Here is a 24975-nt window from a genome sequence, read left to right as displayed (position 1 = left end):
TGAGAGCAACTTAAGAGGGCATGAAGCCGCAGGTTCGAAGGGGGGGAGAATCAAGGATGCTAGGACCAAATTTAAGTCCCACTGAGGTGGGGGATCTTTGATTGGGGGCTTGAGCAAAAAGACACCTCTTAGAAAGGCTTTGCAGAGTTTATGGGACATGATACTGGAGTCCGAGACACCTACATGAAAGTTAGATATAGCAGCTAGTTGTACTCTAATGGTAGATGAGGAAGAGCCTAAATGAAAGAGCTCTGCCAGGAAGTCTAGGATAGACTGGATAGGTGCAGTGAAGGGGTCTATATTTTTTGATGCTGCCCAGAAGGAAAAAAGCTTCCACTTACTATTGTAAATCCTTCTGGTAGAAGATTTGTGAGAGGCTATCAGGATGTTACGGACCGAATGAGAGATTAAGGGAAGCCTGGCTAGGGTAGGAATCGGAGAAACCACGCTGTGAGGTTGAGAGATTGGAGGGAGTGGTGCAGCTGGCGCGACTGGTGGGTCAAAAGATCTGGCACTGGGTCCAGATGCTAAGGCTGCTCCAAGAGGTAATGATGGAGGAACGGAAACCATATCTGTCGAGGCCAGTAAGGGGCAATAAGGATCATGGTGACTCTCGAGGCGATAGCTTTCTGAATTAATTGAGAGATCAGTGGAAAGGGGGGGAAAGCATACAGAAGTCCCCGGGGCCAATCGTGGACTAGAGCATCTCTGGTGGGTTGGCCTGGTAAAGGGAAGAGGGTGAAGAAGTCATGACACTTGCTGTTTTGGGGAGTAGCAAAAAGATCGCAGCAAGGCCAGCCCCATCTTCGAAAGACTTCTTCCAGCTCTGATTTTTTTAGAGACCACTTGTGAGGCATGAGAATAGCCCAGCTCAACTTGTCCGCAATCACGTTGGACTTCCCGGGAATGTGCATTGCTATCAGGAAAACGCTGAGAAGAAATCGCCCACTGCCAAAGTCTGAGTGCCTCTCGACATAAGGGGTAGGACTTGGTTCCGCCCTGTTTGTTGATGTACCACACACACTACGGACATGTTGTCCATCTGAATTGCAATAGTCTGTGTGGGAAGAGAGTCCTGAAGGGCTTGCAACGCTAAAAGCACTGCTCTCATCTCTAAGACATTTATGTGCAAGTGGCACTCGAAAGATTTCCATGTGCCCTGGACTGTCCTGCCCTGATAATGCCCCCCCCCACCCGATCAGGGAGGCATCTGTCGTCACCGTGGCGATTGGGGGGGGGGTGAAAGGACTGCCCTGGAGAATTTGAGGTGATGTGATCCACCAAGACAGGTGATTCTTGCATGATTGGGTTAGTAGGATGATGTGAGACATCGGGAGCTGTTGGAAGGACCATTGAGAAAACAGCATCCACTGGAGGATCCGCATGTGAAAACGAGCTAAGGGGAGAAGTGTAATAGTAGCTGCCATGAACCTAATATCTTCAAGACTACCCTGGCTTTGATCTTGTTGCATTGAAGTAGAAGGTAAACTTGTTTGCAGATATCTGATACTCTTTGCTCTGTTAGTCTGGCGGAAAGATGAACTGTGTCCAAGGTGGCACCTATAAAGGTAATAGATTGACAAGGCGACAAGGCAGATTTTTAGAAATGTATTGAAATGCCTAGAGCTTGGCAAGTTTGGATGGTGAAGTCTCTGGATAGAAGAAGTTGATGCCTGGTGGTGGCAGTAAGGAGCCAGTTGTCCAAATATGGAAACACTTGGAATCCTTGACGTCTCAAGTGAGCCGCGACCACTGCCATACATTTGGTAAACACTCGGGGGGGCTGTAGTGAGACCAAAGGGCAGGGCTCTGAACTGGTAGTGACTGGCTCCCTGCCTGAAGTGGAGAAACCTCCTGGAGCATCTGTGCATTTTGATATGGTAGTACGCATCCTGAAGGTCTATTGAGCACATCCAATTGTCCTGACCCAAGAAGGGTAGAATGGACTGTAGCGTGACCATCCGGAATTTTGTTTTCTTCACATACTTGTTTAGCTTGCTGAGATCCAGTATTGGCCTCCAGTCCCCTGTTTTTTTTTGGTACCAAAAAGAATTTGGAGTAGATTCCGGATCTTTGCTGGTCTGCTGGGACTGGCTGGATAGCTCTTTTTGACAGCAGCTTTGATATTTCTAACTCTGCTTGTTCCCTTAGACTAGGTGGAACGTCCGGAAGGGATCCTTTGGGTTGGGATGGGATGTGAATAAAGGGGATTTTGTAACCCTCGGATATGATCGACTGTACCCATTTATCTTGAGTGAGGGAAAGCCAGGCTTTTGAGTACAGTGATAATCTTCCCCCAACTGCCTCCGAAGGTGGACAGCCGGGCAGCTCCTCAGGGATGCTGAAAGGGTTTATCAGAAAAAGTCTCTCTGCTACCCTGGTTTTGCGGACCACCTCTTCCCCTAGGGTGGCGTCTATTGTTGTTCCCCCCTCTGCCTCTAGAGGGGAATCGACTTTGTGGGTCAGATGAGACTCCTTGTGGTTTGTGGAACCACATTTCCCCCCTCCCTCTGACCTTTGGGATAAGGTCTGGAAGGGGTAGAAAAACGGACTCCCACAGCAGAGAGAGTCTTACCTTCCTGCTCGCACCTAGTCAATGTATCCTTCACCTGAGGTCCAAACAACGTTGAGCCATCAAAGGGGGAATTGGTAAAGGATGCCTTGAAAGGGTCCGCAAAATTGCAAAGCCGCATCCAGGCGTGGCGTCGTAAAGCTACACCTGTGCCTGCAGCCCTACTCGCCCCATCAGCCGCATATAAGATAAGCTGCATGGAGGAGTTGACAATCGAATTCAGGGTTGCCAACTGGGAGTTAATTTTGTCTTGGAACCCCTCAGCTGTTGGATCCTGCATAGCCTCACCCATATCCTTGAGTAAATCCCTCTGGAGATGGGTGAAGTGACACAAGTAGTTCAGCGACCGCATGGCAACGGTCGCTGAGGAAAACATCCGCTTACTGTACCTGTCCATGGTCCTAGACTCCTTATTAGGAGGATGGACAGGTACCAAAGGATCGGCTAATTCCTTCTTAGTGGCTGCGGCCACCACCATGGCATCAACAGAGACACCTTTGGATAAGAACTGTTTCTCTTTTGGGGCAGTAATAAATTTTGATGGCCTCCTTGGGGTAGCTTCCACCGAATCAGGGGCCGTCCAAGCCTTCCTTGCCACCACTTCCATGAGGGGGTCAAAGGGAGGAGACACCCAGAAGGTGGAAGGGTGAGAGCCAAACACCTCAAGGTAGACCGACTCATCCTCTGAAGGGTTAAGGGTGGGCCAGTTCCCCCTCTGTTTAAGGATTTCAAGGATGTCAGCAAAAGAGACATCCTCAGAGGGGGACCGAGGGGAACCTTCAGATTCCTCCAAGTCGGTGTCAGAGGTGATAGACTCAGGGGAGTCAATGTGCTTCCTCTTGCACTGTCTCTTCTGAGGGGGTTCCCCTGCCGGATCAGGAGAAGCCTTTGGAAGAAGAGGATATTCCCAATAGGGAAACCTGAGGAGCTGGCTCTCTATGGTCTGTTACTAGGAGGTGGGTAGAAACCACAGCAGGCACTGAAGAGGGAGGAGCTGACGGAGCTGACTGTGGGGTAGACATGGGGTCTAGCACGCTCCGCATGACCTTGAAGGTGCCCTGATCAGCGAAGGCTGAAGGTCCCCACTCCGAGGAGACAAGGACCCCCCGGCACCGACAGGGATGGCTCCGAGGCCAATGTCAGAGCCAAACTCACCAGCGCCGATGCTCCGAGAGGGAGAACAGGGTCGGACAAGGGTCCGATGCCACTCACCCCCTCAGAGCCAACGAGGGAAGCCCGGCACTGAGATCCCTCCAAGGAGGAAATCAGAGCAGATGAAGGAGCCGAAAGGGAAGGTATCGGCTCTGACACACCGACAGCCATGGCTCCGACGAGCCCCAGCTCCGAACTCAGAAGAGTCGGAGAAGGAACAGAAGCAGGGATGGGAATAGCCGCTAGCTGTTGAGTAGGGCTATGCAGCATTTGGGCCAGTGCCTCAGACTTGAGAAGTCTACTCACCACCCTTTGTAAGTCATAGTCGGACAGCCTGGAAGACCGAGAGGAATGGGACCTATGGCTCCACTCCGACAGAAGAGGGGATCCCGGGGCCGAGTGGATGGAGCCAATGGAAGGGGACCTCGACCTCTTCTTTGAAGGTGGCTCTGATAAGACTATCGGAGCCGACTGAGTCTTAGCAACCTCGGCTCCGGCCAGAGCCGAAGTAATGGTTTGAGACTTTGAAACATCGACTCCAGCTGGAGCCGATGTCGAAGCAGCCTCGATGCTCCCAGCAGACAGCTCTGAAGCTGGAGCCGATGGCCTGGAAGTTTTTGAAGGCTTCCCCGATGCAGACTGGGTCAAGGGGCCTTCAGGCTTTAATAAGCCTCGAAGAATAAGTTTATTTTTGCATTCCTGCAGGACTCTAGGGCTGAATGCATGGCAAACAGCACAGGAGTCCTGCAGGTGCAAAGGTCCCAGGCAATAGACACAACAAGTGTGACCGTCTGTCAGAGACATTTTCTGACAGCACGAATCACACTTCTTGAAGCCTGAGACCTTGGAGTCTTTAGACATCCTAAAAGTATATCAAAGGACACAGACACAACACTCAGACACACCCTTTAACCAACAGAAAAAATCCAGTCACACTAAAATGACAAGGGGAAAAAAGGGAATGGGCCAAAGGCCTAGAAGTTAAAAGGGAGTAAAAAAAAGGGGATAAAAAGGAGGGAGACCCGATTTTAAACTAAAGGGATACCCTGTACTACAAATTGAACTAAATAGAAAGGATAGGGGTAGAAATTTGAAGTTTTTGATTAGAAAAACTCACTAACCTGCCAGAGCTGGTAGAAGAAAGCACCTCGCAGCTAAGCAGCAAACGAGATCTGAGTAGTTACCGCCTAGCATTGTGGGATATAGGGGAGCCTCGAGCTGGTGGAATAAGCTCTCGAGCTTTAGTATTGGCCGAGTCGGAGCTGAGGATTGGCTCTGAACCCATCCAGCAAGAATGAAGGCGAGATTGACAACTTAACATTGTTGATTGACAGATTACAGCAGTATGACTTTCATGTTATTGCTGATGTGAGAAGAATAAACAATTGATTTTAATTTGATGCAAACTGTATTTCTGGTATGTGGATGAAATAGCATCAAACCTTAAGGCATAATTATGAGATGTAATATTTCATATTATGAGTTTGTTGGAAGTGCAGAAACCAACACACAGACACACACACACACACACACACACACACACACACACACACACACATGCACACATGCATACACGCACACACACACACACACACACACACACACACACACACACACACACACACACACACACACACACACACACACACAGGCACACACACACATACACACAAGCCCACAGACCCACAGACATACACACAAGCACGCACATGCTGTTTAAGAGTGTTGCTGTGTCTCATATATACAAACATGTCATTTGCAGCTCAAATGTACTGCAAGCAGTCTCTTTTCCAAGTAAATTATCATAACTCCCCACCTAATGCCATAAAACAATCCTTTGGATAAACCTGCAATTTGTGAATTGTATCAACTTTAAGCACAGATCCATTCCAACTCTTTAATGATAAGAATATGCATACTCCAAGTTTATACATTTTTATACGAGCTTTAAGAAAGACATTTTTGACTGAAAAAGGTAATAACACAGAAAGGGTAAAATTCATAAAAGACTTGCATAGTGGTACAAGTGTTTCAAATTTTAAATGTCTTATGAACCAAGGAAATGATTCATCTATAGATATTAAACTGGCCTATAAAACAGGCAGAATGAAAACTGAGTTAAATATTTTTAGAAAATTCAGCTAAAACATATACTGAAGCTCACCCCGGTTGAAACATGCTTTATTGAGGGTCTTGAGGAAGTGGTAAATTTATTTTTGTTAAGGTGGTTTAAAAGAAAACTTTGTTAGAGATTTGATAGGCAAAGTAAAAAATAAAAGAGCTATGTTAACATATGGAACTGTTGTTAATAATCATTTGGACACTGGGATACAGCAGATTCTAACAAAAATGTTAACAATTTGCTTGCCTTCCCTTTAGTTACAGTGGTGACTCTGGTTCAACTAAAAATGCTAACCAAATTTACTGAAATGTTTTATGGGGTGTCCAGCTGTTTTAGTCAAGTTTAGTAATAAACCTATTTTTATTGAAAAGGAAAGTAAAAAAAACTGTGGCTTATAGGACCACATAAGGTAAAGAAAAAAGGTTTGCCAGTAAAACTCCTGGTACATACACCTTTAGTTTTGGCAGGCAATGTTGTAATATTAATACATGACTCAACTCCTGGTACATACACCTTTAGTTTTGGCAGGCAATGTTGTAATATTAATACATGACTCATTGTTACTTCAATACATAGTGGTATATCTTTACATAAATTAGAAAATCTTGATTGTGACAACTGACATTTGGTTTGTGTCACCAGATTACCTCTTGCAACAGCTTCTATGCAGAAAAAATACTTGAAAGGTATCACAAAGGATATATGTTTATCCTTTTTCTATTAAAAATACTAACAATGTACGTTATTAACAATCCCTAATAAATATTAGCTTTAAAAAGATTTTATCATTGCAGACAATGTCATTTTAAATGCAAGAAGACGACATTGAAATAGTCTGCTTGAAAGAATTGAGTTGTACTGGCAGGCAAAGCATAATACAGCACAAACTCATAGAATTATAAAGCACCTTAGCATAAAAAGTGTTTTAAGGTTAAGATCTCTATAATACTGAAGGTAGTACTGGTATGTATTTGAAGCATGCAACATTTTAGCAATTTTATATGCTGAAAGCAATTATAAATTTAGTCAACTATTTGTTTTTGTATTTTCTCTTTGAATTTTGAATGGCTATTGAAAGCGTATTGTTTCACTTGATAGCAATTCTGAAGAAGTCTATACATTGTATGCGGACAAATTTACTATACTGAAAAGAAAAGGGGTTGTTCATATTCATCTGTTTTTGGTTCACTTTTCTATTTTCTGATCTTGACACAGCACTGAAACTGCTTTCCTTAAATGAGTGAATGATGTAGTATTAATGCTTGCATTTGACTTTGGCCATTGTAGATTTCTTGGCTACATTTCATAGCACATATAACAATTTCCTGATCAAGACCCTATAGACTGCACCAAGGGCTCAACATCACAGTTACCAAGCTTTTTGCCCCTTACTTTGTATCCATTATGTCATGATTTAAATCTTGTAGTAGCCCATTACCAATTCAGGGTACTGCAGAGGCTCAGCTATATCTCTGTTATTATTCACAGTTTACATACTTCTATTATGAGACATCATTTGAACTACAGGCATTATCTATCTTTGTTCTGCAGATGGCATTCAGCTATGCTGACCATTCTGTTAGGAGAGGACCATGTACTTGAGTACAGTATTTTAGAAGACTACTTGAGGTCCATAAAGCATGGATGAATTCTAGTTATTTAAAACTTAGTCTATTGAAGATTGGCATGATGCTTATGGAAACCACAAAATGTACTTCTCTGGGTCCCACCTTTCCTCTATTATCTTTTCTTGTTAGAAGAAACTGGAATTTGTGACCTGAGCATACAAAGTGGTGGTTTATCTGACAATTTTTGACACTTAAAGGCCTGGTAGCTGTAATTTGTAAGGATTATATTGTCATGCAAAGAATGCCTCTCAGATGAAGCATTTAATTCCCTAATCCCACTTGTTATAGCTATACATTCCCAAATGTCTTCCTCTTTAGATTATTACAATGTGCTTTACCTTGAGCTTACAGGAAATGATCTTGCTTGATGCAAGCAGGTGGAGAAGCCCGCAGCTAAGGTTTTGACTGGCTCCTCTTGAAGCATTTCTAGTAATCCTGAGCTGGATGACCTGCGCTGACTGTTTTCATGGTGTGGTCAATTTTAACATCCTTGCATCCTGCATGGCTCATTCCTGCTTATCTACAAGAACTCTTTTTACACTGTAACTCTGCTAAGCTACTTTGATCAACAGGTGAAGGACTGCGTCTTTTTCCTAAAACTGATTTGGACACCTCAGGTAGATGTGAATGTATTTATCTGCCATAAATACAGTAGAATCAACTACCTTTGTTAATTCTGGCTTGTAAAAATGAAGCCTCATTCTAGAGTTCACTCAAATATTTTGTTTTTAATGTTGTTAATTTAAATACAAGTACCTCATTATTTATCCTTTTATTTATATGATTAAAACTGACTTTAGCTGGATTTCCTTTATATTTTAAACCACAAACACATGAAAACTTATAAAAAAAAACAAGGCCAGTAAAAGAGACCCAACCTTTTATTGTAAAACAATCTCCAGCATCTCGGCTCTTGAAAGACCTTTGGGCCGAGGCACTGGACAGCATTTTGCAATAAAAGTTTGGGTCTTTTTACTAGCCTTGATGGCTTTTTATAATTATTGTTTTATATTTTATATTAATTTATCATCACCATGGCCTTATTTTTTGCATTTTATGTATGTGTTTAGGTTTTTAGGCCCCTTAATAAAGGTTAGACAAAGGATTAAAGAAAGTAAAACACTGTGAATTTTTTTCATGATAAGGTGCTCCTGAGCAGTACAGGTGCAAGAGCATAACGCCTGTATTCTGGTAACAATTTTGTCAAAACTATGGGGGCATCAAGAACAAGGCCTCTCTCTCCTAATTTCTAACTCCTCTTCAAAGGTTTCTGTAAACATACTGACTGCTTTCATCCCACTAGTAAAATAATTACCTTCTGAATGCCACAAACTAAGGGAAAATATTCATGTCTGCCTGTAAGCTTACTTATAATCTGAATTTGGTAGGAGCAGCAGAAACTCTATAAAACAGATATAATATAGATGTTTACTTCGGCATCATCTTTAATTACACAAAATACCAACTGGTGCTGTAACAGAAATTACCTCAAGGTCTTGGAATGTTCTTTTTTTTAAGATGAAAACTATTGCATAACTATTTGAAATGGCATATGACAGAGGGACAAGGCTAAAGTTAAACATTGAAATGTTGGTCACATTATGTACAAACTCTAAACTGTGATTCTGTATTAGTTCTGGGATGCAGTATCTCAGAAAAAACTTAAAAAACATGTATTTGGCAGGTAGTACATATAAGTAGTATGTGCATGGGAGGCAGAACCAATCTCCCATAAATGAGGTACAGGGTATGAAAACCCCCTGTTGAAAATAATCTCATTCTGTTACAGCAAATTCTGTTTTCTTTGGTATTTCCAGTTACTGTTTGCAGTTATGTGTCAAACATAAGTCTTGAGCATTTGTCATAGAACCTATGACATATTATTTAAATTTTTATATAGACTGATAAAATTAGACCAGATAAGTTGCAGTTAAATGAGTACCTTTAAGCTTAAATTTGGTTTGATTTTACTTCCTTGTAAGGTATTTAGTTACTGCTTTAGCAGAATAAATCAGTTGTCAGAAAAGTATAAAATATGCAACAAATAGACAAGTAAATGAGAAATAATTACATTTATCAATATGAGTAACAACACTGATAGAGACATTGAACATGTATTTATGTATGAACTGAAGATGTTCAGCTGTCTGCATAGAAAATTACATTTGTTTTTAAAACAGATAGCACTTTTTCTGATTTTAGTTTGACAGAACAGCAGAGGAAAACTGGTGTCACATTAAAGAGAACATACAGTTGTAAATCCAGTATTTCTGATATGCAATATTTTACTTGGTTAATTGCCTCTGGTGCTAATGATAACCCATGGAAATAAGTATTTTGTATTTTAGTAAAATAAAATCGTGGCACTTATGTCTGATGAAAGAAAATAGTTATTATAACATAAAATTAGTGTGATCCAGAGCTGCCTGTGAATCTAGATGTCAGAACAATGTGTTATCCTAAATCAGATATTTCATGTAACCTTCTATGTAATGATTACATAATATTATGTTAAACACACACACACATATATATATATATATATATATATATATATATATATATATATGGGTGTGTGTGTGTGTGTATATATATATATATATATATATATATATGTATATATATCTGTGTGTGTGTGTATATGTGTGTGTGTGTGTTGATGTCTGTTAGTCTCTCTACCTGCATATCTATCTATCATCTATCTATCTATCTATCTATCTATCTATCTATCTATCTATCTATCTATCTATCCAGAGGTATAGCTAAGGTGGGGCAAAGGAGGCAACTACCCCTAACACAAACTATTATGGGATGCTTTCTTCAGTGTATTACATTCAGTGCATTGTAAAAATCTAGAAATGAATGCCAGTTTTGCATCTGTTATCAGAACTAAAACAACCGAAGCGATTAAGCAGTATCTGTGTGGCATAAACTGCAGCAGCTGCTTGACAGAAATATAGGGAGAGCTATGCTATTGGCTAAAAGAAGAGCAGATTTTTTTTTTGTTCTGTGAGAGCACCTTTTTTTTTTTTGTTTGGTTCTCAAATTAAAGAAGGAGGTGCAAGACTAGGGGATAGCACCATGTGTAAAGTATTTTGATAATAAAATATGCATCTGGATGCCTAGATAAAAAGGTACCAAGGCCTTGCAGAAACATATCTACTTTTAATTTGTAACACAACTGCTGAACTAATGCAGATGCTTTTCATTGCAAGTTTGGGCTTGATACAACATTTGGTAATATCCATTCTATTTTCAATTTCTTTTTGATGACACCACCTAAAAGATGGGCAATTGTTATGTACTGCTCCTTAGAGAATTGCTGTGCTTATATTGCATATGTGCTACTAAATGCAGCATGTGTCTTCTGGCTTGGTACTTGTTGAATGCAATATCCACAGCTGCCAATATTGTCTGGTTTATCTGCATAAACAGTATCAGCTGGAAAGCATATATGTATGACACTTGTACACCTTTAACTCAATAATTGTGTATCACTGATGTTTGTCCCTGCATTGAAATATACTATATGCAGTATCACATAAACATATGTTGTTGTGTAACCCCAAACAGAAAGCTCAGAGACACCCCAAGGCTGTGGATGTAAATAAAGTTTTCAGATGAAAACAGTTCCAAGTAGTAAACTCCAATAAATCCAATGGACGAAGTTTGAAATGAAGAAAGATTTATTGTGCAGAGTTAGGTTAGTGCTTTCACCCTGTTGGGCTTCCTCAGACCTTTAATACATACAAAAAAGGGGACACAAAGAATATATAGCCACCTAAATATGACATCACTTCCTACAATTAATCTATTTAAAAACTAAACAGAAAAAAAAAAATCATCTCATAAACATGCCCTAAAAATGGAAATAAAAACATACATAAATGCGTTCATAAATATTAAATGTAAACATAAGTAAGAATACATACTTGAATTCGACTTATAAAAAATAACGCAGTTTTTGAAAAATATTTAAATTTATAAAAAATATATTTGCATGTGTTCAAGTTTTATGTAATTTAAAATGTATAAAAGAACATATCTAAGTTCAACATAAAATCTCATCAGATAGGGACATTAGTATAACAATATGAATTGTGTCATCTGACAGTCAATCTCCTATTTTTCAAAGCTGGCTTAATGGAGACTTTATCATTAAGACCTGGGTTCTGGTCTGCCCTTAGCCTGATAATCCAGTCAACTTCTATTCTCTTTGTGTAATTTCTAATGTCTCCACCTCTGGAACTGGGTATGTTCACTTCTAGGGCCTGAAATTTGAAACTATGCTGGTCATTAGTGTGTGTGTGACATGCTTCGATAGTGCATTGTTAGGAGATTGTATACGTATATTGTACAGGTGTTCCCTAATCCTGTCCCTTAGGTGTCTGTAAGTTTTTCCTACATAAAACGCAGTGCAGGCTATGCACTTAGCCAGATAAACCAAATGTTGTGTATTACAAGTAGCAGTTACTCTAAAATCAAACCATTGTAGGGTGAAAGGGTGTGTGAAATGAGATTCTACACAAACAAATTCACAAAAATTACATTTGTTACATGGTTGCGTACCTATAGATGAGTAAAGCTCATTCAGACCACTGAAACCTCTAGGATAACAGAATAGTCTATGTAAATTCATCTTATTCCAATAGACAAAATGAGGTTCAGTACCTACTAGTCCTTTTAACTCAGGATCCACCATTAAGACTCCCCAATGCCTATGAAAGACATTTTTAACTGGGCCAATGTCCTGTGTGTAGTTAAGGGATACTCTGACTGTAGATTTCCAAGTGGTTGGACGTTGTGTTGTACCAAGACAGGTGGGATCACTCCTGTCTGAAAAATAAGGTCGTGCAACATTGTCTCTCAAGAACTGGGCCCTCTCAATACCTGCATTAATCTCTATCAGACTATAAGACCTGTCTGCTAACCTTTCACATAGATGGGATAGTTCCCTCTCAAACCCTGTCTGTGTTGGGTTCAGACGTGATGCACGTATGGCCTGCCCTTTCACTATGTTACTGAAAACATAACTGGGATGCATACTCCCCCTATGAAGAAGGGAGTTCTTATAGCAAGGCTTCCTATAAACTCCAGTGTTGAGTAGCCCGTTTGGTAACTTCTCTATATATACATCTAAAAAGGATATCCACTGGTCAGATTTCTCCATCGTAAAATTCAAATAATGTGTCAGTGAGTTGATTTCATCATAGAAATCTTGCAATTCAATATCCAAGCCTGTCCACAAAAGAAACAGGTCGTCCACAAAACGTCTATAAAAGACCACATGCTCAGTGAAACTATCCAAGGCAAATAGCTTTTCTTTCTCCCAATCTGCCATGACTAGGTTGGCGTAGCTGTTGGCACAAGAAGTGCCCATAGCTACGCCATCCTTCTGGAGGTATATTACATCATTGAACATAAAGATGTTATTTACTTTCTAATACAACCTCAAGTAAAGCACAAATTATATCAATTTGTGAAAGGGTATAATTACTATTTCCTCTTAAACATCTATGTATACTTTCTATCCCATCTTGGTTGGGTATAACTGTGAACAGTGACTGAACGTCTAATGTCACAAGGATTAAATTCAAACCTGATGGTAGCGTGGTCACTCTACTGTATAAATCCACTAAGAACTGTTTGGTATCTCTCAAAATATGCGACAATTGGTCCACTATAGGTCTTAGCTGCTTCTCTATATACAAGGACAGTGGCTCAGTGACCCATCCCCTCCCTGCTACAGTAGGTCTCATGGGGGTTAAGAGAATCTTTATGGACCTTGGGTAGTCCTTGAATAACAGGGATCAATGGATGTGTTACAATAAAGAATATATATAGATCATATCCTATGTAAAGAATATATATAGATCATATTCTGTCATTCTGCTCATAAGTAAATCCTCTAGCATATGAAATATCCTCCTAATGTGTCCCTCCACTTTGTCCATGTGTATAGTGGAATAGTACCTTCCATCACTTAACATCTGTGACATGGTTTCCTCATACTGAATTCTATCCAGTACCACCACCGGTCCACTCTCGTCTGCAGGTCTAATGACTATTTTGTCATCATTTCTCAATATATTTAGGGCAGTCCTCTGACTCGGGGTTAAGTTGCCAAACCATTTCTTCTTATTATTCTCACCACTCAATTTGTGTAGATCTTCTTCTACCATTTTAGTGAAAGCATCTAATAAAGGGTGCAGTACTGGTACATATATAAACTAGGTTTCTTATATTTGGGGTTGCTACTAGTATCTAATTGTTGTCCATAGTCTAGTTTAAGCTGTATGTTACGTACAAACAATATTGTATCAATGATTAGATCAGTTATATTACTCTTACCAGAAGGTATAAATGAAAGCCCCTTGTTAAGGACACTCATTTCATCTGCAGTCAGTATTCTATTTGAGATATTCCAGACTATTGTCTGGGAATTTTTTCCCACATCTTCTTGAGTGTCGGGTCCACATGCTCTTCTCTCGACACCTTTCCTTTCTGTGTGCCCCTGCTTATAGACCTGTTTCTCCTTCCACTGTAAACCTCATTGATGGGGAAAGGGATATGCTCACTGGTTCTATCTGACTGTCCTGTTGTAGGGACTTTCCTCCTAACTACAGGCAGTTGTTCTATCACTGATTGGGAGTTAACAGCTGAAATACCATCAGGAATTTGTAAGTTAACTGTATTCACTATGGCATGTGTGCCTGATTCACTAGATGTTTCTGCCCTGCCATCACAAGTGTCCACCATATTAGAAATTCTTCCCTCTACAGGGATGGATAAAGCTGGGTTAACATTCATGGAGACATGTAATACAGTATCCGGGGAAACAATATTATGTTTATTTACATTTATGCCTGCTGCATCTTCATTTACAAGGACTACCCAAGGTCCATAAAGATTCTTTTAATCCCCCTATGATACCCATTGTAGCAGGGAGGGGATGGGTCACTGAGCCACTGTCCTTGTATATAGAGAAGCAGTTAAGACCTATAGTGGACCAATTGTCACATACTTTGAGAGATACCAAACAGTTCTTAGTGGATTTATACAGTAGAGTGACCACGCTACCATCAGGTTTGAATTTAATCCTTATGACATTAGACGTTCAGTCACTGTTTACAGCTATACCCAATCAAGATGGGGTAGAAAGTATACATAGATGTTTAAGAGGAAATAGTAATTATACCCTTTCACACACTGATATGACTTGTGCTTTACTTGAGGTTGTATTAGAAAATAACATCTGTATGTTCAGTGATGTAATATACCTCCCGTAGCTATGGGCACTTCTTCTGCCAACAGCTACGCCTACCTGGTCATGGCAGATTGGGAGAAAGAAAAGCTATTTGCCTTGGATAGTTTTATTGAGCATGTGGTCTATTATAGACATTTTGTGAATGACATGTTTCTTTTGTGTACAGGTTCGGATATTGAATTGCAAGGTTTCTATGATGAAATTAACTCACTGACACATTATTTGAATTTTATGATGGAGAAATCTGACCTGTGGATATCCTTTTTAGCTGTATATATAGAGAAGTTACCGAACGGGCTACTCAACACTGGAGTTTATAGGAAGCCTTGCTATAAGAACTCCCTTCCTCATAGGGGGAGTATGCATCCCAGTTATGTTTTTAATAACATAGTGAAGGGGCGGGCCATACAGCTGCATCATGTTTGAACCCAACACAGACAGGGTTTGAGAGGGAACTATCCCATCTATGTGAAAGGTTAGCAGACAGGTCTTATAGTCTGATAGAGATTAATACAGGTATTGAGAGGGCCCAGTTGTTGAGAGACAATGTTGCACGACCTTATTTTTCAGACAGGAGTGATCCCACCTGTCTTGGCACAACACAGTGTCCAACCACTTGGAAATCTACAGTCAGAGTATCTCTTAACTACACACAGGACACTGGCCCAGTTAAAAATGTCTTTCATAGGGAGTCTTAATGGCAGATCCTAAGTAAAAGGGACTAGTAGGTACTGAACCTCATTTTGCCTATAGGAATAAGATGAATTTATAGAGACTATTATGTTATCCTAGAGGTTTCAGTGGTCTGAATGAGCTTTACTCATCTGTAGGTATGCAACCATGTAACAAATGTAATTTTTGTGAATTTGTTTGTGTAGAATCTCATTTCACACACCCTGTTACCCTACGATGGTTTGATTTTAGAGTAACTGCTACTTGTAATACACAACATGTGGTTTATCTGGCTAAGTGTATAGCCTGCACTTTGTTTTATGTAGGAAAAATTGATAGACGCCTAAGGGACAGGATTAGGGAACACCTGTACAATATATGTATACAATCTCCTAACAATGCACTATCGAAGCATGTCACACACACTAATGACCAGCATAGTTTCAAATTTCAGGCCCTACAAGTGAACATACCCAGTACCAGAGGTGGAGACATTAGAAATTACACAGAGAGAATAGAAGTTGACTGGATTATCAGGCTAAGGGCAGACCAGAACCCAGGTCTTAATGATAAAGTCTCCATTAAGCCAGCTTTGAAAAATAGGAGATTGACTGTCAGATGACACAATTCATATTGTTATACTAACGTCCCTTTCTGATGAGATTTTATGTTGAACTTAGATATGTTCTTTTATACATTTTAAAATACATAAAACTTGAACACGTAAATATATTTTTTATAAATTGAAATATTTTTCAAAAACTGCGTTATTTTTTGTAAGTCAAATTCAAGTATGTATTCTTCGTTATGTTTACATTTTATATTTATGAATGCATTCATGTATTTTTTTATTTCCATTTTTAGTGCATGTTTATGAGATGATTTTTTTTTTTCTGTTTAGTTTTTAAATAGATTAATTGTAGGAAGTGATGTCATATTTAGGTGGCTATATATTCTTTGTGTCCCCTTTTTTGTATGTATTAAAGGTCTGAGGAAGCCCAATAGGTTGAAAGCGCTAACCTAACTCTGCACAATAAAACTTTCTTCATTTCAAACTTCGTCCATTAGATTTATTGTAGTTTACTACTTGGAACTGTTTTCATCTGAGAACTTTATTTACTCCACAGCCTTGGAGTGTCTCTGAGCTTTCTGTTTGGGTTTATCTTTGTTTTTTAGCATCGGAGCACTTACTCCTTAGTCACTTGCTCTATTGACTTTGTTTTACGCATATGTTGTTATGTATTGACAGAACAAGGTGTGCCACAATGGGTCTACTTCATATAATCAAACCACACTTCACCAAAACTCTTTTCATATAGATGAAAAGAACGAACATTCAATTAAGCAAACGTTCACATCAGTGAAAAATTCCACAGGGAAAGGAAGCAGGTTGCCATTGTTGGGAAATTGCCCTTTTCCCCACTGTAGTGTAATCTCAGAGTTAGTATATATATATATAGTTAGGGGGGTGTGGAGAGCTTAGATACCCTCCTGGGTGGATTTGACATACTGTGGTGTGTGTTTCGTTCATAAGGTGGCCAACTGCTTCCTTTTCCTGTGGTATTTTTCGCTGATTTGAACATTTGCTTTATTGAGCATTCGTTCTTTTTGTCTCTATGAAAAGAGTTTCAGTGAAGTGTGGTTCGATTATGTAAAGTAGTCCTGCCATGACTTATGCAAGTGGTCATTTGGAGATGTACACATAATTCATCTCTTGGTCTGTGCTTTGTCCAACATACAGTATTTTGTTTTGCAGATATTGTGATACACATACTTCGTATATTGTTTCTGTGACCAACGTGAACATCTCACAGCAATATATTTTACTGAAAATAGGCAGAATGACATGGGAGCAGGGGTCACATTACTACAATGCAGTGAAGTAGGCATTTAGCTTCATATGTTCATAGGTAGGTACTAGGCTATTGGCCCAATGGCCTATGTAAGGTTCTCTGGCTTTTGCCACCCAAGAAGGTTATTTTCCTGAGCCCTTGTCGAGCAGAGCCACAGAAGTGATCCCTGGGGTGAATTTCCTATTTCCCATCCACTCATCAAGATTTTTCTTGTAGAGTGCTAATGAGGAACTCAGCTTGATATGGATAGGTAGCTTGTTCCAGAGTATGGGAAGTCTCTGTGACAGGAATCTATCCCTCCAGCATGTCCTGTTTATTGTAGTGACAAGGTTTAGGTCCCTGGAACATGTCATTCAGAGGGGTTGGGATTTCTTTAGGTGTAGCATGTCTAGCAGCTCCGGGTTTGACATAGCTTTGTATGTTAGACAGAGATCACCTCGGAGTAGGCGATATGCTATGGAGTAAAGCTGGAGTTTTTTTGAGACGGTCAGTGTAGGGTATCCGTTTGAGTCCCGTAATCCTCTTTGTGAGGTATATTTGTGGCCTTTCCAGCTATTGAAGATGTCTAGTGAGGTACATTTCAAAAGGAGGGTTGTACTCAATGATGGGTGTAATGAGAGCCGAGTAGAGGGGAACAATGACCTCTTTTTTCCTGGATGAGAACCCTTTTGTGATGACATGTGCCACATAGAAGGATTTCCTGACTACTGTGGCGATGTGATTTTCAAAGGAGAGACTACTGTCCACCTGAGTCCCAAGGTCTCTTATCACACCTTCGGCGTTAAGTGGACTGCCACTTATGTGGTAGTTTATGGGTACAGAGTTTTTACCAAAGGGGATGACAATGCACTTTTTGGCATTGAGCTTAAGGCAGTGGCTCTGGCACCATGCATCAGTCTTAATGAGGCCCTTCTGTAAGATGTCCATGTCTTTTGGGGACTCGACTATAGCACGTAATTTGCAGTCATCTGCGAACTTCATCAGCCAGAGGCCCTTTGTGTTATCCTGTACTTCAGAGAAGTAGATACCAAACAGGAGAGGACCCAAGACTGAACCCTGAGGTGCTCCACTTGTCACGGGTTTGAAGTCAGATTTGGAGTCTGCAACTTTTACAGTGTGAGTTCTGTCAGTGAGCCAGCTGGCAACCCATCTTGTATGGATTTATACCCAGTTTAGTGAGTTTATCTATGATTCCAGAATGGGGGATGGCGTTGAAGGCCATTTGCATACTCATTGCTGTACTAACATGTGCTTTACACATGTAGACTTGCACAAATTACCATGCATTCACATAGATGGGTATGTATGGAGGAGACATTTCACTTTCACATTATCCTTTGATAGATTTCCATTGACACCACATTGTATGAAGGACCTTGTATTATTAAAGTAATGGTATATTAGTTCAGTACTGTAAACTTGTCTGGTGTTTGTCCCATCCATAGCCAATGATATATTCATAACGGTTATGTGACATGGCAGTGGTTGTTTTCCTTGGTACCTTGGACATCTCTCCTGTAAAATATCTACTTAAATGTGTCATAATTTTGCTGTATTCTATAGATGTGTTATCCTAGTTTCTTAGTTGGTTATTAGTCATGCAGTCCTGAAAAATGTTACTGACTGCAGTTTTATTTAGCAACAGTGCAAAAAATGGTGTGTTCACACTCACCCTGTAGAGATATTCAGATAGATTCCATCCCTGTAAGCTCGGCACAGGCATTAGCACCTGCACACTTCATTCATCTATGCTAACCAACATATAATCCTACGACATACTTTGATTGTGTTAGCTATCCATATAACCTAAGATAGATATGGTCATGTGTATGTAGTTCAAAGAGCCACATCACTACACCTGGGGCAACAACGAGTAGATAACTGCATGTCTGACTGACATTCCATTGTATAACTGATGTGTTACCTGTCATTGTGGTGCAGTGCTGGCCTATGTGGTGTCATGCCTCTTGCCCCTACTGTTTAAGAACATGGTATGTAAATATACAGTGATCCTCAGCATGTTTTGATCCCTCACATGTTTTATTGTATGACTGTGAGTGTGGGCTTACCAATGTAGGAGATGTCATGCATTTAGTGTACAGTTTCATAGAACCATCCTATAACACATACAGTTATCATGTCAGCACAAACATTATCCAAGAGGTTGGTAACACATCTGCACTGTTGCCAGAAATGTAAATCACAACTGAACCATATCAGGTATATTGTCCTTTTTGATATAATAGGGTGTCTGTAATATTTGTGTCTTTTTATGTTCATATTATTGCTTCCACTGGTGTGTTGCACTGCAAATGAACAAGCACATGAATTTGTCTAGTTCCAGCCTCACTACCACAAGAGTTGAGGGAAAAATAGAGAAAAGTAGTGGTCTTAAAACTTGGTCGATGAGCTCAGTCACAATAATTTCTAAAAATCATGAAACCCAGGTAGTGATTCAAACCAACAAGCCTTTATTCGTCACAGACAAGTGATCCTCAGGAACAAAAAATCAGAAATATTTTAACAATGTTAAATATATCAGCCTTTATATACTTAGAAGTAGGTGTAGAAAATATATGTATTGTTTAATTTTAAACCAGTGTATTTAAGGCAAACAATATAAACAGGGCTGTAAAAGTGCATTTTAGAATAAGTACCCACCCCTATACACTACTACTGATTAGATAAAACTAAATCCTAGTTAAGGAAAACATTACCTATCTATTTGCAACCCACATTCCAAGATCAGGTGTTAAGAAAAACATAACATATACATAAAAAGATAAACATAAAAATACTTTTAACTAAAATTGCTTTTGGCTAACTAGTGCAATAAAGCCTTCATTAGGTCTGTGACAAGAACTAAAATCAAGAAAATACACGTAGCTATCTAACCATAAACATAATCAAACTAGAACACTATACATATAAAAATACATCTCTCTAATAATATCTAGTAAGTATCCATCTATATGTATTAGTGTGCATAAAAAACTTTATTAACAGCTTAGAAAAAATGTCAGTGCTTTGCAAAAAAAAAAAAAATGTATGGGTGACTGTGTTATTCAGAGGACTGTGTGGGCACTACCATCACACACTCACATGTTGTAGTAGTTATAAAGAGTCAAGGTCATGAACATCTTCTGTCTGATTATTATGATACACTTCCCAATGATTTGTGCATATTGCAGGTGTCACATTGGGTGTACATCCTGGGTGCATGTTACACCTGTTTATGTTTATCACCAAAGCACAGTATATATTGCCTGCATGTAGTATTCACATGGTAGAGATGATGTACACACCCCATGGACCTTTTTTTTTTTGCTTTTTGTACTTTGCATGTGTACTATTCTATACGTTGTTAGGCTGCATGTTTGTGCACCTTCATATCCACCTTTCCAGGTGAGCATGTTATGAGTGCATCTGGTTTGTGGGTGTGATACATTTTGCCAGTGGGTTATGTCATTCAGTTTTTGAGAGTACCTATTTTATATGCAGGGTTTGTGTTGCACACCACTGTGTTGTGTGTTTGTTATATGAAAACACATTTCTTACTTGTTGTCACTTGTGCATGTAGCACATCATGTCAGAGATTTCTATGTACTTTATTACATACACCTTGTGACTGCTTGTCTGCAGCACTTGCAAACTGTACTGTTTTAGAAATGCATGCATGTTTGGTGCTTTGCTTCAGACATGACTGTCCTCAGTATTTAGTGTTTGCAAGTTTCACAATGGTTGTGCACTATTCTTTGGGTTCATATGTAACCTTGGGCCTTCCTGCTGAGGTTTATTGCCTTTATGATACACATCTGCATAGCATATGCTTTTTTAGTCTTGCAATTTTATTTTATTAAGGTAGCTTAAATGTTTCATTTTATTTTATTTATGTATGATCCAGTCCATTTTGCTAGTAATACAATTTTTGACAGGATATTAATTAATTCAGTTTTACTTTATTTTTATTCATTCAACTTAATTTAAAAAATAACATCAAGCTCATTATCTAAGGATTTGTGTTACAACTGTAGTTGATTTGAGTGATTTTAGTGTTGTTTTTAGTACTCACATGCCAATTTTTATACTTTTTCATAGGCATGGCAGAGACAGATGTTTAAGGGTAAAGGTTTTGCCTGGCTGAATTGTTGTTGGATTCAAATAATACTGACATGTGGATATGTTATTATGAATTTCTAAGCAATGGGAATCATACCAACTGCATATCTGAGATGTACTAAACTGCTGTACTTTATTTGACTAGGACTGCCCTGGTGAACTGCATGATTTCCTTTTAAGGAACATATGATACTCTTGCAGCCATGTCTCAGAAGATAATAAAATGTAAGCCTAAAGCTGAGTGCTATAAAGACAGCAATAAAATATTGTATCCATGTACTTGTCTACGATTAAGAAGTTCATTGTTCCTAGCAGTATACTGCATAGCTTTTGACAAATGTAAAATCCTAATGGATCCATTCCATGGTTTTCAGGACAACATTTTTCTACTGTTAGACAGTAGAAAAATGTTCGCTTAAGGCTAGGACTTCAGCCCACTTGAAAAATACAATAGAAAACTATTACATGTGTAACCTTTTAACAAGACAATTAATTCTTCTAATAGTGTTATATATTTATGAGTTCAAAAATCATTATAGCTTGCCAATTGGTACATATGATTTTATTCATCATCTTTTGAACAGTTATTCATTTATGTCTGTTCTACTATATAATTAGCATAATAATCAAGGCTTTGCAGCTTTTCATGTTGCCAACTATTAACATTTGACATTTTGTCTAAAAATATATAAAAAAACTGAATTTACCTGAAACATTTCCTTTAGGGGGAGGGATGAACCATCAAGTTTTTGAAATGCCTGTTTCTTTCTCAGGCAGAGTTCTCCATATCCTTGCACTCCTGTACTCTATTTTCCAAATAAAAAGCTTGCAGTTTTATGTGTATCTTTATAAATTATATATGAAAAGCCTGCACTGCGGTTTCTTAGACCTGCATAGTACCTTGTAATAGTGCTGATATAAGTCACTAAGGCGATTACAAAAGAATGGTCTTCTACTATGTGATATGGAAATGTAGTAAACTATTTTTCTAACAAAAACTTTAATTTCATTTCACTGAAATAGTTTCTCTGTAATGAATGTCAGTATTAGGCCTTTCAAGAGCTCTTTGTAAAAAAAAATCTAATTAGAAATAGGCACACACACACACACACACACACACTCACCACTTGTGTGTGCATACATGTGTGTGTGTGTGTGTGTGTGTGTGTGTGAGAGTGTGTGTATGTGTATATATATATATATATATATATATATATATATATATATATATATATGGGAATAGGGTCATAGGATGATACTAAGCTATTGGCCCAGAGGCCATAATAAACCTAGCCAAGAATTTTGCCCATGTTCCCACAAAGTCAGCACCTGTTTCCCCTCTCTAGGAGAGACACAGGTGGGTAACCAAGGGTGTACGTTCTGTTTCTCATCCAGTCATCCAGGCTCCTCTTAAAGAGTGCTAGTGAGGTAATCTGCTTGACATGCAGAGGGAGTCTATTCCACAGATGGGAGAGTGTTTGAGACACAAATCTATCCCTCCAACAAGTTCTATTAATGCCACAGATGAGGTTGAGGCCTTGCATGTGGGTTGTGTGAGTTGAGTTTGATTTATGGATATGCAGCAGCTTCATCAAGGCTGGGTTTAAGATGGCCTTGTATGCCAGACACAGGTCAGCTCTGAGCAGTCTGTATGAGACTGATAGAGGGACAGGACTTCTAGCCTAGCTGTATAGGATAAGTGTTTGAGACCCTGGATTTTCTGGTCAGGAACCTCTGTGGTCTCTCCAGCTGCTCCATGTGCTGGGCAAAGTACATGCTAAAAGGGGTATTGTACTCGATAATGGGTCTGATAAGGGAGGAATACAGGGATGTTATGACCTATTTGTTCTTGGATGAAATACCCTTACTTATGAGGTAGGACGTATAGAAAGCCTTCCCTACAATGTAGGCAAAGTGGTGGTCAAACATCAGGTTGCTATCAAATTGTGTGCCCAAGTCCCTCATGACTGATTGCTTGCTTAATATGTTGTTATTAATGTGATAATTAGTGGGGATGCCATTTTCCCTAAAGGGGATAATGATGCATTTCCTGGCATTCAGTTTGAGGCCATGCCTTTGGCACCAGTCATTAGTTTGAGTACGGCCCTCTTAGAGGATGTTCACATCACTAGGGGAATTTAAGACAGTGCCCAGCTTGCAGTCATCTATAGACTTGGTCAGCCACAGAACACTGGTTTTGGTTTACACCTCAGAAAAGTATATCCCAAAGAGTAGAGGCCCCAAGACTGATCCTTGAGGTACACCACTCATTACCGGTCTACTACTAGAGGTGGCTTCCCCTATTTTGACTGAGTGGGTTTTATCAGTGAGCCATTTAGCTACCCATCTGGTAACATACGGGTTGATGCCTAGCTGGGAAAGTTTATCTGTTATGCCTGAGTGGGGAATTGTGTCGAAGCCTTTGGCTAGGTCAAGGTATGTGGTGTGCACCGTCTTCCCCTCGTCCATGGCTTTGGTGACTGTTTCAACGAAGTTGACTACGTTTAACAGGCATGATCTCCCTTGGGTAAAAACGAACTGTGTGGGATCATGCATTTGGAGGTTGCCAATGCCTTTGTTTATAAGGTCCATGATAATGTGTTCCATAGCATTGCAGATCAGGCTAGTTTGGCTGATGGGCCTATAATGGCCTGGGGTGGTGGATGCTCCACCTTTGTGTAGAGGGATGACAGTGGCTGTCCTCCATTTGACTGGGATGAAGCCAGTGCTCAAGCTTTGGTTGAATAAGTTGCCTAATTGTGCTGAGAGCTCTTGCCTGACTATATGTAGGATGCAGCCAGGGATGTTGTCTGGTCCCATGGAGACAGTATTTTTTGCCTTGAGAGGGCAATAAAGTCCTGCTCCCTGGTGATGAGGTGAGGGGGGCAGGGGATGGAGATGTCCTGGTTTACTGAAAGGGGGACAGGGTGGGAGTTTTCACTGGACCTGTCTGCCAGCAGGTTGGCTATATCTACTGCATTTGTGTATGTGGTGTTCCTGACCACCAGTTCAGAGAAGATTTGGTTGTTACCTTTGAGATTGTGGATGTATGTGAAGAAGGCCTTGTGATTGTCCTTAGTGGATGTGGCCAATTTCAACTCAAAATTAGCCTTAGAATAATTCACCATTGACCTTATTTGCTTGTTCAGACAAAGGAGAGATTGCTTCTAACTTGGCACCTGCTCCTTCTTTGTCCTGGACAGAATTTTTTTTCCTTTTATTATAGAGTTTGTTTATTGTTGTTGTCCACCAGACAGATTTACTCTTCCTTAAGGAAGATGATTTGGTTCTGTCAGGTATTGCTGAGTCCATGCTGCTATGTAGGTACTCATATCATTTTCTTGGTGTAGGCTTGAACATTAGTGCTAGTTCCAATTGAAGGGACTGTGGCTGTAAAGCTGCTTATACCTGCTCTCAGGAGGTTGTAGTCAGCTTTGGAAAAGTTTTTATATGTGACCCTGGTGGGGGGAGGGGGGGCAAGGAAGATGGTGACCTCGAAAGTGATCACTTTATGGACGGATCTTACCAAGGAGGATGACAATGTAGGGGTGTTACAGTGGCTACCCATGTTGGTTAGTACCATGTCCAGG

This window comes from Protopterus annectens, chromosome 1.part0 (genome assembly GCF_019279795.1).
Source record: "Protopterus annectens isolate FY-2018-M chromosome 1.part0, PAN1.0, whole genome shotgun sequence".
Classification (NCBI taxonomy): domain Eukaryota; kingdom Metazoa; phylum Chordata; order Ceratodontiformes; family Protopteridae; genus Protopterus; species Protopterus annectens.
The sequence above is the reverse complement of the archived record's forward strand: the minus strand, read 5'-3'. Positions refer to the sequence as shown.